The sequence below is a fragment of the Typopeltis vanoorti genome, chromosome 1 (assembly GCF_054136105.1).
Source record: "Typopeltis vanoorti isolate ZY-2024b chromosome 1, IOZ_Tvanoo_1.0, whole genome shotgun sequence".
NCBI classification, from domain to species: domain Eukaryota; kingdom Metazoa; phylum Arthropoda; class Arachnida; order Uropygi; family Thelyphonidae; genus Typopeltis; species Typopeltis vanoorti.
The window spans coordinates 124,609,155-124,622,277 of record NC_143549.1 but is presented as its reverse complement, the minus strand read 5'-3'; the positions used below and the strand labels follow the sequence as shown (position 1 = coordinate 124,622,277).

General features: G+C 40.3%; 1 protein-coding gene across 1 annotated transcript in view; it reads right to left on the bottom strand.

Moving 5' to 3' along the window:
* Window positions 1-13,123, bottom strand: part of LOC150110385 (uncharacterized) — a 155,619-nt gene that overhangs the window by 117,993 nt on the left and 24,503 nt on the right. The window lies entirely within an intron of this gene.

Here is a 13,123-nt window from a genome sequence, read left to right as displayed (position 1 = left end):
ACAGATGATTGTGAAATGCTCATAATACGATCACGTTAGTAGCATACCGGTCACTTCTGACAAGATCAAGATCAAGATAAGATAAAGAATCGTGACGTGATTGGTTGTTGAGATGACGACGTCATTGTGTGTGTGTGTGTGTGTGTGTGTGTGTGACATCATGAGTTTGGAATGTTAGGAATTGTTCTGGAGACCATCTGTGTGTGTGTGACGTCCCACTGTTTGTTTTGTTCCCGTATGGAATTATGGGTGATTATTAGAGATAAGGATTCGTGTCGTGATTGGTGGGACACTTGGAACAAGATCAAGATCAAGATAAGATAAGGAATCGTGTCGTGAATGTTTGTTATTATCAGATGTAGATAAGTGATGTGATTTGCTAGTTGAAAATAAGTGACGTTATTGTTTTGAATGGAAAAGGGAGATATATTAGTGGATAAGGGTTCGTGTCATGATTGGTAGCACACTTCTGCCAAGATCAAGATCAAGATAAGATAAGGAATCGTGACTTGTATGTGTGTGTTGTTTTCAGATGAAGATAAGTGACGTAATTTGTTACTTCTAAATAAGTGGCGTAATTGTTATTTGTAAATAAGTGACGTTATTATTTTGAATGGAAAAGGAAGATATTAGTGTATAAGGATTCGTGTCGTGATTGGTGGGATATTATGAACAAAATAATGGTAGGGTGAATTGGGGGAAGCGACATCAGTGTATTGGATGTGTATTGTTATGAGTTGTAGATAAGTAAATGGTTTGCGTGGCATTATGGTTGATGGATAGTGATAAGATAAATTTTGGAATGTTTGTAATTTCACTGAGGCCCCTCCTTCTGTCATGGACATCACGTGGTGTGTTGGTTTCGCGTAAACATTGTGGGAAATATTTACAGATAAGAATCGTGACATTATGTGTTTGGAAATTTCTGGGGAACATGTGTCTCTCTGTGATATCACATGATTTTTCTGTTTACCTATGGAATTGTGAGCGATGTTTTTGAGATAAGATATCTTAGATTTTTCCAAGGGTAACACACACACACATCTGTCAATGTCGTCAAGTTTTGTCTTTGGTTGTCTATAGATGGCTGTACTAATTTTCGAATACATTTTGTGGTATTTCTATCCTGTTAAAGGGTGGAAATTCTTAGAATAGAGTCGTGATGGCGGTAGTTTTTAGGCTTTTCTGAATAATATAATTATATGCCGGTGTCCCTCAAACACACACTTTTTTTTTACATAGCTCATACATATTTTATTCTATATTCATATTATAAAGAACTATGGGAATTCTTAGAGTACAGTTCTTAGAATTCTTAGATATGGCGGCAGCGTTATGAAAAAAAAACTATCCAGTATTAGAATTGCTCTTACCCAAACATACGACCAGAAGTTATTGTAATTAGAAATCACTTTTTATGTTTAAGTTTTAAAAAAAATGATTAGCTTACATTTATTTCCAAAATGGCACATCTTGAAATTATAGAGGTTTTCTGAATATTCTAAATTGCTGATTTTAACACATATTCACAGCACAAAACACCCAAACACAAGATCTGAAATGCATTTGACTCTTTTTTTTATTATAGGTTACTGGGGACTAACATATTCACAGCACAAAAACACAAAACATAGGAGTTGAAAGACATTTCTGTAAATAATAAAATCTAGTTGACTACTTAATTCAGATTACTATCCGATTGGTTCTCTGTATTAATTCCTTCCCACAGTTGCTTATGTTATGTTTTCTCAAGCTTGGCGGGAAAGTCTATGTGCTGCTTTGTTGAGGTTATGTGTTAATTCCTGCTTGGAATTCAGAGTGCTGTTAGAGGATGGAATTCTGACAAGTGAAATGATTTTTTTTTTGACATTAATTTATTTTCTCTATTTTACTTTTAAAATTCAGTTTAACTACATTTTCTAACAGAATAACTGAGCAAAATTAATAAATAAATAAAATGTATGTGAATTTAGTTTCCAACACAGTCGATTTCTCATTAAGTCTTATGTTAAAGATATCTCTCTTATCCGATCGCCAATTTGTTGTACCTAGGTGAGAAATCGTGTGTATAGGTAGGAACTCTTCGTTCAAATGGGAAATTGTTGGTGTAGTAAATTAATGCTTACATTTATTTTATTTTTTTAAATAAATATGACTATTAATTTTACCTTTGATTCCTTGTACTCTTAACCTATTTCTGTAACTGAAATTTATTTATTTTTTCTTTAGCATTAGTAATTTTAAGTAACAGATATGAGACAAACAAGGTTTTGAACTCTCCGTAGCATTTTCTTTTAGAAACTTCTTTTGCTAGCACAACAAAAAATTGTTATATCTTATTATTTCATATGAATATTAACTCTGTAATATATACTTCTATATATATGTATATATGTAATATATGTTATCTTTTATTTGACTGTAATATTCTTAACAAATTGTATTTACTGAATCTAACATACAGAAATTAAATAAAGTGAAAAGACTTTTTCTTTTTCTTCTGATTTAACATTTGCGCTGATGTTCATAATGTATGATTTGCCATTGGTGTTTTTGTGTAACTCACGTGAATTTTCTCCATGTGACATTTCAAACCAAGTTGAACTATGATTTTTACATAGTTCAACTATCTAAAACTCATTTCCGTTAGTCCCAATTGTATGTTGCCCTCTCAGCCCGACATTTATTTCACAATAGGGATATTTATCTATCTATCTATCTATCTATATATATATATATATTAACACAATTATTATATTAGATATTCTTTCCAGTACAAATAAATAATTATTTATTCTTATTTCAAATGAAAATTAACTAAAAAGAAAGAAAGAACATCTATAGACAACCAAAGACAAAACATGACGACAAAGATGGATGTTTGTCACCCTGGGAAAATTCCAAGATATCCTATCTCAAAAACATCACCCACAGTTCCATAGGCAAATGAAAACACCATGTGATATCACAGAGAAACATATGTTCCCCAGAAATTTCCAAACACATAACGGCACGATTCTTATCTCTAAATAAACCCACAATGCTATATGTGAACCCTACGCACCGCATGATGTCCCTGACAGAAGGGTGCCCTCAGAGAAATTCCAAACATTCTAAAATTTATCTTATCCGTATTCATCACCCATAATGCCATATGCAAACCATTTACTTATCTACAAACCATTCACCCTACCCCTAATTTGTTCATATTATTCCACCATTCACAACACGAATCCTTATCCACTAATATCTTCCTTTTCCATTCAAAACAATAATGTCACGTATTTACAACTAACAAATTACGTCACTTATCTTCATATGAAAACAACACGCATACACGTCACGACTCCTTATCTTATCTTGATCTTGTCAGAAGTCTCCCACCAATCGCAACACGAATCCTTATCCACTAATATAGCTCCCTTTTCCATTCAAAACAATAACGTCATTTACACCTAACAAATTAAGTCACTTATTTACAACTAACAAATGATTTCACTTATCTACATCTGATAATAACAAACATTCACTACACAATTCCTTATCTTATCTTGATCTTGATCTTGTTCCAAGTGTCCCACCAATCACGACACGAATCTTTATCTCTAATCATCACCCATAATTCCTTATGTGAACAAAACAAACAACATGAGATCACACACAAAGATGGTCCCCAGAAAAATTCCTAACATTCCAAACTCATGACGACAAACACACAATGACGTCATCATCTCAACAACCAATCATGTCATAATCCTTATCTTATCTTGATTTGATCTTGTCAGAAAGAGCTAATTATTTTTATGAAATATAGTAGGGAGATTTTTAGGAAAAAAGAAATCCTGAAAATAAGGAGAGCATAAGTTCTACATGCTTTGATATGATATATCAAAAATTATTATATGGCCGAAATACTATCACTGAGAGAAATGGTATTAACAAATATGCAATTTGGTACACTGGAAACACTCAATGCCTGCAAAAAAAAAGGAAAAAAAAAAGAAATTCGAGTTTGATTAAAAAAAAATTGGTTTCAGTATTGCATTTTTCTTTGCAGCTGCAGTTCATGGATTTTGGAACTAATACCACACATATTCATGAGGTGGTGAATGTTTCCTGATATCTCATCTTTTTTTTTATTTGCTTGAATTTTTCTCAGTTATTAAATTAATTCGAAATTGCGAGTGGGATTTAGTTATAAAGTAGAAAGCTGATAAAATTTTTTTAATTACCCTTAAAAATTGTAATGCCAATGATTCTTTTAAGTATTTTCTTTGGTAATATTATGTGTCCATTATACATTATATATATATATATATATTTTTTTTTTTTTATGAACTTGTAAATAACTTGATTTCCTGATTTGTTAAGTCGAAAAAATTAGGCATATTATTAGGTATGTTCCATATTCAATTTCCTAATATAACAGTTCTTAGTTCTTTATAATTAATGGGCAGGAATCAATGAAAGGTGTTGCATCATAATTTTTCCTAAATAGCTCAAGATAATTCCTAAAGTAATATGTATGCTAAAATAATATCTTTTTCAAGTTTGAACTCCAAGGAAGAGACATCATCATTCGTGCTATCATCTGAAGAGAGAGTAAAATTAGTTGTTTTAAATCGATAAAATTTTCTCTGCATTTTAACTGAATATTAAAAGATGGATAATAATGTAGAATGAATGTGGAATTTGAGATTATTTATTCATAGATTATTTATTAATATATTTATTCATATTTATTCATTATTTAATCATATATTATGGATATTATTCCATTGATGCATTTAAATTCCTATTATGGGTGAATATCTTTATACTATAAAAAAGAATCGGATGTCTTTGTTACCATATATTTATTGCTCTTTTCTCTCTCTATTGACATTCAAAAAGCCTTATTAGTAGCTCATACGTGATATATTAATAAAAATTCTATTAACGCCTTTCATTTCCGTATAGGGAGTAAGCAAGGCCGTTTTAGCTTTTTCTAACTTCTGAAGACTGTGGGCAGTTCAATGTTCACTGGTAGCCAATCAGAGATAGGTTGTCCAAGGCTATCACTAATTTAATCGCCACGCAGTGAACATACGGCCAACAAGTGCCGTCTTCTCGTGGTCCCTAACAATAATATAATATTTTTAATGCCTGAAAATTGTGTGGATGTTCGACGGTCAATTTGCTTGAGTTTACGGGACGAAAAGCCCGAGTCTCCGGGAGAAACAATCCCGATTTCCCCTCGCCCTAGATCGAGTAGCTCAAGAATCGGTTTATAAAGGTCTTAGGAATGAAATATTCTTCTGGTTGGCAACTAAATTTAAACCCAAGTCTTCCTTCATGTGGTCAAGAGCCGAAGAATACAAACGTCACTTCTACTGAGCTATACTGAAATATAGGATCTACTTTCAGTGCAATGATTGCAGCAATCTCATGGGACACGCTTTTCCCAAGAGTTTGATAGCGATTTACGAGAATTTTTGACTCTTCTTCCTGGAGAGTCAAAAATGAAGTTGAATATATTGTGGAGTATCCTTTGACCTCACCAACACTACAGATCATCCCACAAATGTTCAGTTTGGTTGAGATCGGGACTATCTACATATATAACAACAGTTATTGTTACAACAGTTGAGATGAGATCAGGACTCTGCGCAGGTGAATCAAGTATGGTGACGTTCATGTCCACAAACCACGCAGTTATGCTGGAGCCGTATGGCACCATGATCAGTTCCCAAGAAAGGCTAGAGAGTAGGAAGTATTACATTGGTCAGATTGTTCAGATACATCCCTGACTTCATTGTTCATGACACCACAAACAGTGGTCCGAGGCCAAAAAGGAAAACAGGACAATACCAGAGTTGAAATCAGCGCTCAGTGGACACGAACGTCAAGAGTAGTGACGTTCTGGTCCATAAACCAAGAAGTTGCATCAACAGCGTTATAACAAAATGTTCACCACAATACAAACGCCACAAAGCAGGTTACGTCATGCAGTTCCATGATCATGGCACCATAAACAGAGATCTTGGGCTAAACCAGGAAAAACTAGAATTTACCATCACACCGCACACCTTCGAATTTCATAGTGGGATTGTAAGAGGCATCGGCCAAACCCATACGCTTCCATATGCTCGACGGAAGGTGTGGCGTGATTCATCGCTCCATAACACAGCATTCCAAACTTCCACTTCCCACTGCATACACTGTTTGCACAACTGAAAACCGTGCAGCATGTTGGTTCTGGTGATGTGGAATTTGTTTATTGTGGTTCTCCCATGGAAACCCATGTAGTGAATGTTTTGAATGTTTTTATGCACATTTATGTATCCGTCGATGATTTAAACTCCGTGCATTTAACGTGCTGACCACAAAATCATGGTTTTAATGTATTATCCTTCGTATAGCACCCTACAGTCATGGTTGATGAATGTGGTGGGTTATCCACTCAGGGTTTCACTTGGCGTTGATTCCCTATGCGTCAATCTCAGTACGATATCACTTATATATATATATATATATATATATATATATATTAAAAATACCAAGCAATTTTAAACCTGGTTTTACTCCACTTCCCAAGTAAGCAAACAGACACCAAGCAATGTTAAACCTGGTTTTACTCCATTTCCCAAGTAAGCAAACAGACAAACAAGTCAAGTTTGCGCCTGCAAGTGATGCAAGTCTAGTTTATCCTACAGGTAGTGCAAGACCACCAGGTTTGAAATTGCTTGGTATTTTTAACATTTATCATACCCAAGGTAAAATACTTTCTACATTTATATCTCCTCCAGAGATTTTATTTAATAAGGTTAAAACACCTTATGGCAACTTGTTCTGGTAAAATACTTATAAGCTCTGTATTACTAAATCTTGATATTTCTATATTTCTAGCCTATCTCCCACTGATGAGACCTCAACTGCAGCAGGACAGTATTGTATTTATTCATTTTTGAATTTGTTACTTACTAATATTTTGTTATTTATACTTGTTGTTTAGTTTGTTGTACTAACATTTTGTATTCTTAGTACTAACTCTACTAACTTGCTGGTAGTGCGTTCATACGCACTACGGGATTTACTTACAGAGTCTTAGGACTCTTTATTTTTCTCTTTTTTTTCTAGAACTCAGAGATCAATCATGAGCAGAGTAATCCCCGTCCTCCCCAGGACCCGGACATCAGGAGTGGAGATTCCAGGAATGGAGGATCCTAAGAGCACTCACTACAGCCCTTAAGGAGATAATAGGAGTTTCTAACATCTACTCCTTCACCCCGTATGGAGAAGGACGATTTCTTATAGTACTCAAGAATTTAGCTTCGAGAGATCAACTTCTGAAGGATTTCTCCGTCCAAGGGAAGCAGGTGACCCCCTACCATGGTGGGGTCACAAGTTTGTCAAATTAAGATCGACCGCTTCCCTATGTAATATCTAGAAGCCGGAGAAGACGTGCTTGTACAAACTTTTAGTAAGTGGGGAAAAGTGAGTAATATAAAGAAGAGCCTCTCTAAGGAAGACCCCGCCTGGTACTCCGGCGAAGTCACCTTTACCATGGACATGCGACAGCCAGTGCCAAACCTCGTTACCATCAGCACGTCGCGTGTCATGGTTAATTATCCCGGCCAAAGACAGTGTCTGCGATGTGGCTCGACTGAACATCTGGGTAGTGACTGCCCCCGAGCCAAGTGTTTCAACTGCGTCGGCGTCAGGCACATCTCCAGCCAGTGCCCACACCTCTGCCGAAAGTGCTGGAATACAGAGCACAAAATAACATCGTGTCCTCTGCGCACATTTGCAGAGCGGGCAGGGGCACCGATTGAACCGTTGAACCCGGAGCCTGCTCGAGACGCCGGTGAATTTCCGGTACTCCCCAACACCATCGGGGAGAAAACATTCTCTCAAACAGTTCTAGGGAAAATTACGAAACGTCCTGCACCATCAACAGCAGAAGGTACTGTTTCCCCCAGCAACAACATCAGCTGAGGAAACAGTCCCCCCTCGGTCGTTTCAACCGTACCACTACCAGCGATGGAGGAACAAAGAACAACCGAGGATACAGATGAAGCTATGGATAACACTTCACCAGCTATCCCCCCCCCTCAACAAAATCGGAGGAGGCTTTGTCTGTAGACGCTTCTAATATTTCCCCTATAGTAGTCAGCGTCCACCCTGCAGAAGAACAGAAGACAGAGGAAGGGATACATCAACTTCCACCCCCCAAAGAACCTCCTAAGAAGAAGAAGGAGCAGGCTTCCCCTAAAATGGGGAAAAAACATCGAAGCTGCTCCAGAAAAAGCACGGACTCAACAACATCTGAGTCCGAAATGGAGGTGGAAACCCCTTCCCGCCATCAAAAGAGCATTAACTCTAAAATTAGTAGACACACCGGCTCCCAGTTCAACTGCTTTGACCACCAAATAGTGAACAATAAATTAGAAAGTTTCAAGATTAAGAACAGTCGTCACGAGTTCGAGGTCTTCTCGAGCTCGTATGCAGAATTGGCAGCCGGTCTGCAGGTTGCGGGATATACTACCTCCGCCCAACAAATTGGAGCCTTAATAAAATATGTCAATCAATTGCGAATCAAGGACCTAGGCCGGGTATAACAACGTAAAACATTATAATGCCGCACCCCCTGTTTGCGTTGCCTCGCTCAACATCAGAGGACTCCGCTCACCATCAAAACAAGAGGAGGTGTGGAAGCTCATGCTAGCGTTCAACATCCAGCTTTTGTTCCTGCAGGAAACACAGTTTTTCCACTACAAGGACATGCAGGAACTAAGCCATAAGTACCCCGTAACATCGTTTTGGAGCTTCGGCAACAGAAACAGCGCCGGGGTCGGGGTACTTATGCTAGCCCCCCGCTCCTCGGAGCCTTCCATAACATCCAGAGGGACGCAGAAGGGAGAGTTCTCGCCATTGACTGGAAGTACCGAGGATGTACCACCAGGTACATTAACATCTACGGCCGGGCAGATCCAACATCAAGATCGACTTTCTTCCAGTCACTTTACACTTACTTATATGTAGCCCATCACGTCATTCTGATGGGGGACTTTAACTGCGTGGCGGACCCGGCCTACGATAAAGTGGGAGGTAATCACAATACAGGCACTGCTGGCTACAGGCAACTGGGAATTCACCTCAAGAATCTCCAGCTGACGGATATCTGGAGGGCTCACAACCCCTACTGTCGGGATTGTACGTGAACAGGCCAAGGTATCGGCACACGGCTCGACCGGTTCTACCGGTCACCCTCCCTTGTCTCCAGATTCGAAGCCATAAGGAACGTTCAAATTAATTATACCATCTCAGACCACAAAATGGTCGTGCTCACGTATCATCCACTAGAAGCAGTAGAAGTTGGTCCGGGCCCCTGGAAGTTACCACCAGACTTTCCGTCCTTGTTCTCGGCTACGCTTAACCAACTGTGCTCCACTTGGAGCACCGCTGGCTGGAACTGGGAAGTTTGGGCATAACTAAAATTTAACATCAAAGAAAACATTAAAAATGGGGCCTTGAACGTGCCTTCCTCAGAAGATCTCGGCTTCGTGATCTATACAAGGAAAGAAGCAGTTTCGTGGCCAGCCAACGCCAAGGCTTTCCATGTCACAACGCCATCCGTGACATTAATCTCGACATTGAAGTATAGAGACAGAAGCAAGTGGAAGACAAGAACACCAAGATCCGACGCCACCTCCGCTCGGAAGACAGGCAATCGGCTGCTTTTTACAACAGGCGCTATGTCAATTTTCGACAGGAGAGAACCATCACCACCATCACTGAAGGCGGGTGTACTTACACCACAACACCCGACATCCTGAAGGCCTTCTGGGGGTACTACAACACCCTCCACCAAGACAACAGTACCCCCCAAGATTACTCCTGTTGGAATATTGACCCCTTCCCTGTGTACATCCAAGCAGGGTTGGATGCACCAATTACAGCGGCCGAAATAACATCAGCCTTCAAGCAGTGCCGTACGAAGAAAGCGCCTGGGCCAGACGGACTAAGCACAGAACTCTATCGAGAAGCCTGGGACTACATCCTTCCCCTTCTCGTGGCACTATTCAAGAACTTTCTCAACACAGGGAAAGTGCCGCGAGAATTCGTGGAATGCCATACAGTGTTCATTCCCAAAGCCAACAGGGAACCATCCAACATCAAAAACCGGAGGCCCATCAGTCTGTCGAACACAGACTACAAGATCCTCGCCCGTGTTCTCAATGACAGACTTAAGCTGGGGATGAGATACGTCTTTAACAGCACACAAGTGTATGGTGTTCCTGGCCGATCGATGGAGTTTAATCTCATCCTCATCCGAGAACTGCTACGTCTGGTCAACCTTAAGATGTACTCAATGGCACTGTTGACCATCGATCTCAACCGAGCGTTCGACAGCGTCCGACACTCCTTTCTGTTTAACATCCTGCAGAAAATCGGGGTCAGCATCGGACTGCTTTCCATCATCAGAGGAAGCTACATGAACAGCTCCACCTGCCTCCTCGTCAACGGACATCTTTCGGATCCCATTAACATCCAGAAAGGGGTCAAACAAGGGTGTCTCCTCAGTCCACTGCTCTTTGCACTAGCCCTTGAGCCATTTCTACGGGCAGTCAACAGCTCACGTGCTGTGAGAGTGATTCCACTACCACTCACCACGGATGACTCCAAAGTAATTGCATATGCGGAGTACATGGTGGGCACCCTCAGGGACAACGACTCCATACAGAGCTTCTTCAACATCTTAGAGAGGTTCAAAGTGTCGGGGTTAACACCCAACCCCGACAAAACTAAGATCAAGACGTATTGAGTCTGGGACCTAAACAACATCCCCATGGGTCTCGTCCCTACAGGAGACCCCCCTCACCATCCTGGGTATCCCATTTGCAGCAGAGCCCGTGCTCGACGTTCAACAACTTATCAACACCACAGTCGAGCGTCTCAAGGACTGGACAAACGGACAGCTGTCGCTCTCCTCTAGGGCTACTGTCATTAAGACCATCTTGTGCCCTATGTACCAGCACGTCGTGAATATAACAAACATCAGTGAGGATTAAGAACTTCGGCTTTACAGGAAACCCTTGAAGTTCTTCTGGGGCAGTCTACGCCTGGAGGTTGACATGAAGATCCTTCAACTTCCGGAGAAGAAGCTGGGGGGCTTTGGCTTCCCCGTCCTTAACATCAAATACCTGAGCAATACCGCCTTACATCTTAGCAGGATACTACAGACCAACCATCCCTGCAGCTATACTGTGCGGTATTTCTTAGGCTTTAAGCTTCCCCTTTTTGGGATCCCAGCCCACCAGGGTCCCAAGGCGGATATTGTTCCAGAGGATTACAATATACTTTGCCAGCTAGTACAACAACTCCGCTCGTCGGGTGTCAACACTGCTGGGATCCGGAACAGCAAGATGTGGTATGATCATCTCCTTAACATCCTTCATATTGACGTTCCGGATCTAGGAATCAACAACAATGACATCCTCTTCGGCCACCTCTCTAAACATCGAGGCTACCCGTCGAGAAAGGACCTGGCCTGGAGGATAGCCTATGGATACCTTCCAGTCAATGTGAATAAGTGGTGGTTCAACAACAACTGGAACCCATTATGTAGCTTCTGCCGGAGCCCGGACACCGTAGAGCATGCTTTCTACGGGTGTCCCATTTCCATCTTCATTTGGAGGAGGCTAATCGACGTGTTCCGCATCCCCCTCCTACTGCAGGAGCAAGTGATCTTCCTGCAGTTCGCTCTACCAGCCAACAACAGGCAGAAGTTACTAATATTTATCATCAATGAATTTAAATATCACATCTGGAAGGTTAGGAAAAAATTTTCCAACTATGCTAATCCTCCCAGTCTGTTGGATCTCTCTCGGATCGTCCTCTACATGTTCTATGGCTCCTTAAGGAGGTTTTTACATCTCGAGAGAGAGGCTCTGGGTGACACCAAATTTAACAAGTGGCGTTCACCTCCAATCCTGTGTACTGTCAGAAACAACACCATCAAGTTCTGCCTGCTGCTGCTTTAAGATCTCCATCTGCAGCAGCAGCTCCACCCCGAGTCATCTTCTTGGTCTCTGCGTCCCCCCCCCCCCCGAGGTCTGTTTTGATTCCTGGTCTCCCACCGAGGTAGATCGGAGGAAAAACCCAGGCAGCGCAGGCCAACTCGAGGCGGGCTGCCTTGAAGGGGCGGGTCACCTGGGCACCGGCTACCTCCGTGGTCCTTTCGATTTCTTAAGGCAGATCTCCGAGGAGGGTGAGGAAATATCACTTGATAGCTTTAAGCTAGCAAGATGAGAATAATGAGCTGAGTCCTATTTTCTTCTTTTTCCCTACCCCCCACCTCCCCACCCGCCCTTCCCATCCTATTCTGCTTCCTCTCCTCTTCCCTCCCCCCCAGCACCCCACCTTGACCTCTCTTACATTTCCTTACTACTCTTTTACTTCTCTTCGGGGGCACTCTGATCCCTTTATTTTTCAATAGGCCGATGATGGGTTTATTCTTTACTCTCACCCACCTCAATAAAGGTCGAAACCGGTCTGGGTAGTGGCCCCCTTGCCTTTAATACAAAACATCATACATCCCCATCTTGGAGATGTGTTTTGGCATTAAGGGTAAATATTAAGATTAGTGATCAGAGCTTATGCTACCTTTACCACGAGTTGCCTTGGTCTTGCACTACCTGTAGGATCAGCTAGACTTGCATAACTTGCAGGCGCAAACTTGACTTGTTTGTCTGTTTGCTTACTTGGGAAATGGAGTAAAACCAGGTTTAAAATTGCTTGGTATTTTTAACATTTATTATACCCAAGGTAAAATACCTTCTACATATATATATATATATATATATATATATATATATATAGCGAGGTAAAAAACATGGAACTTTTCGAAGAATTTCAGAATTCCGCACAATTTGGCAGGGGTCTTTCAGTGTGCTATGAAATTCATCTCCGATTTTTATTTCTTTGTTTCGTTTCGGATTCATTGCCCCAAATCAGATTCTAATTGAGAGGTGACACATTTATAAATAACATTCATGAAAATCGTACAGAATGTATTACAATAAAATTTTGAAAATTTCTGATTTTTTATTTTTATTTTTTCTAAATAGAACTGGAATGG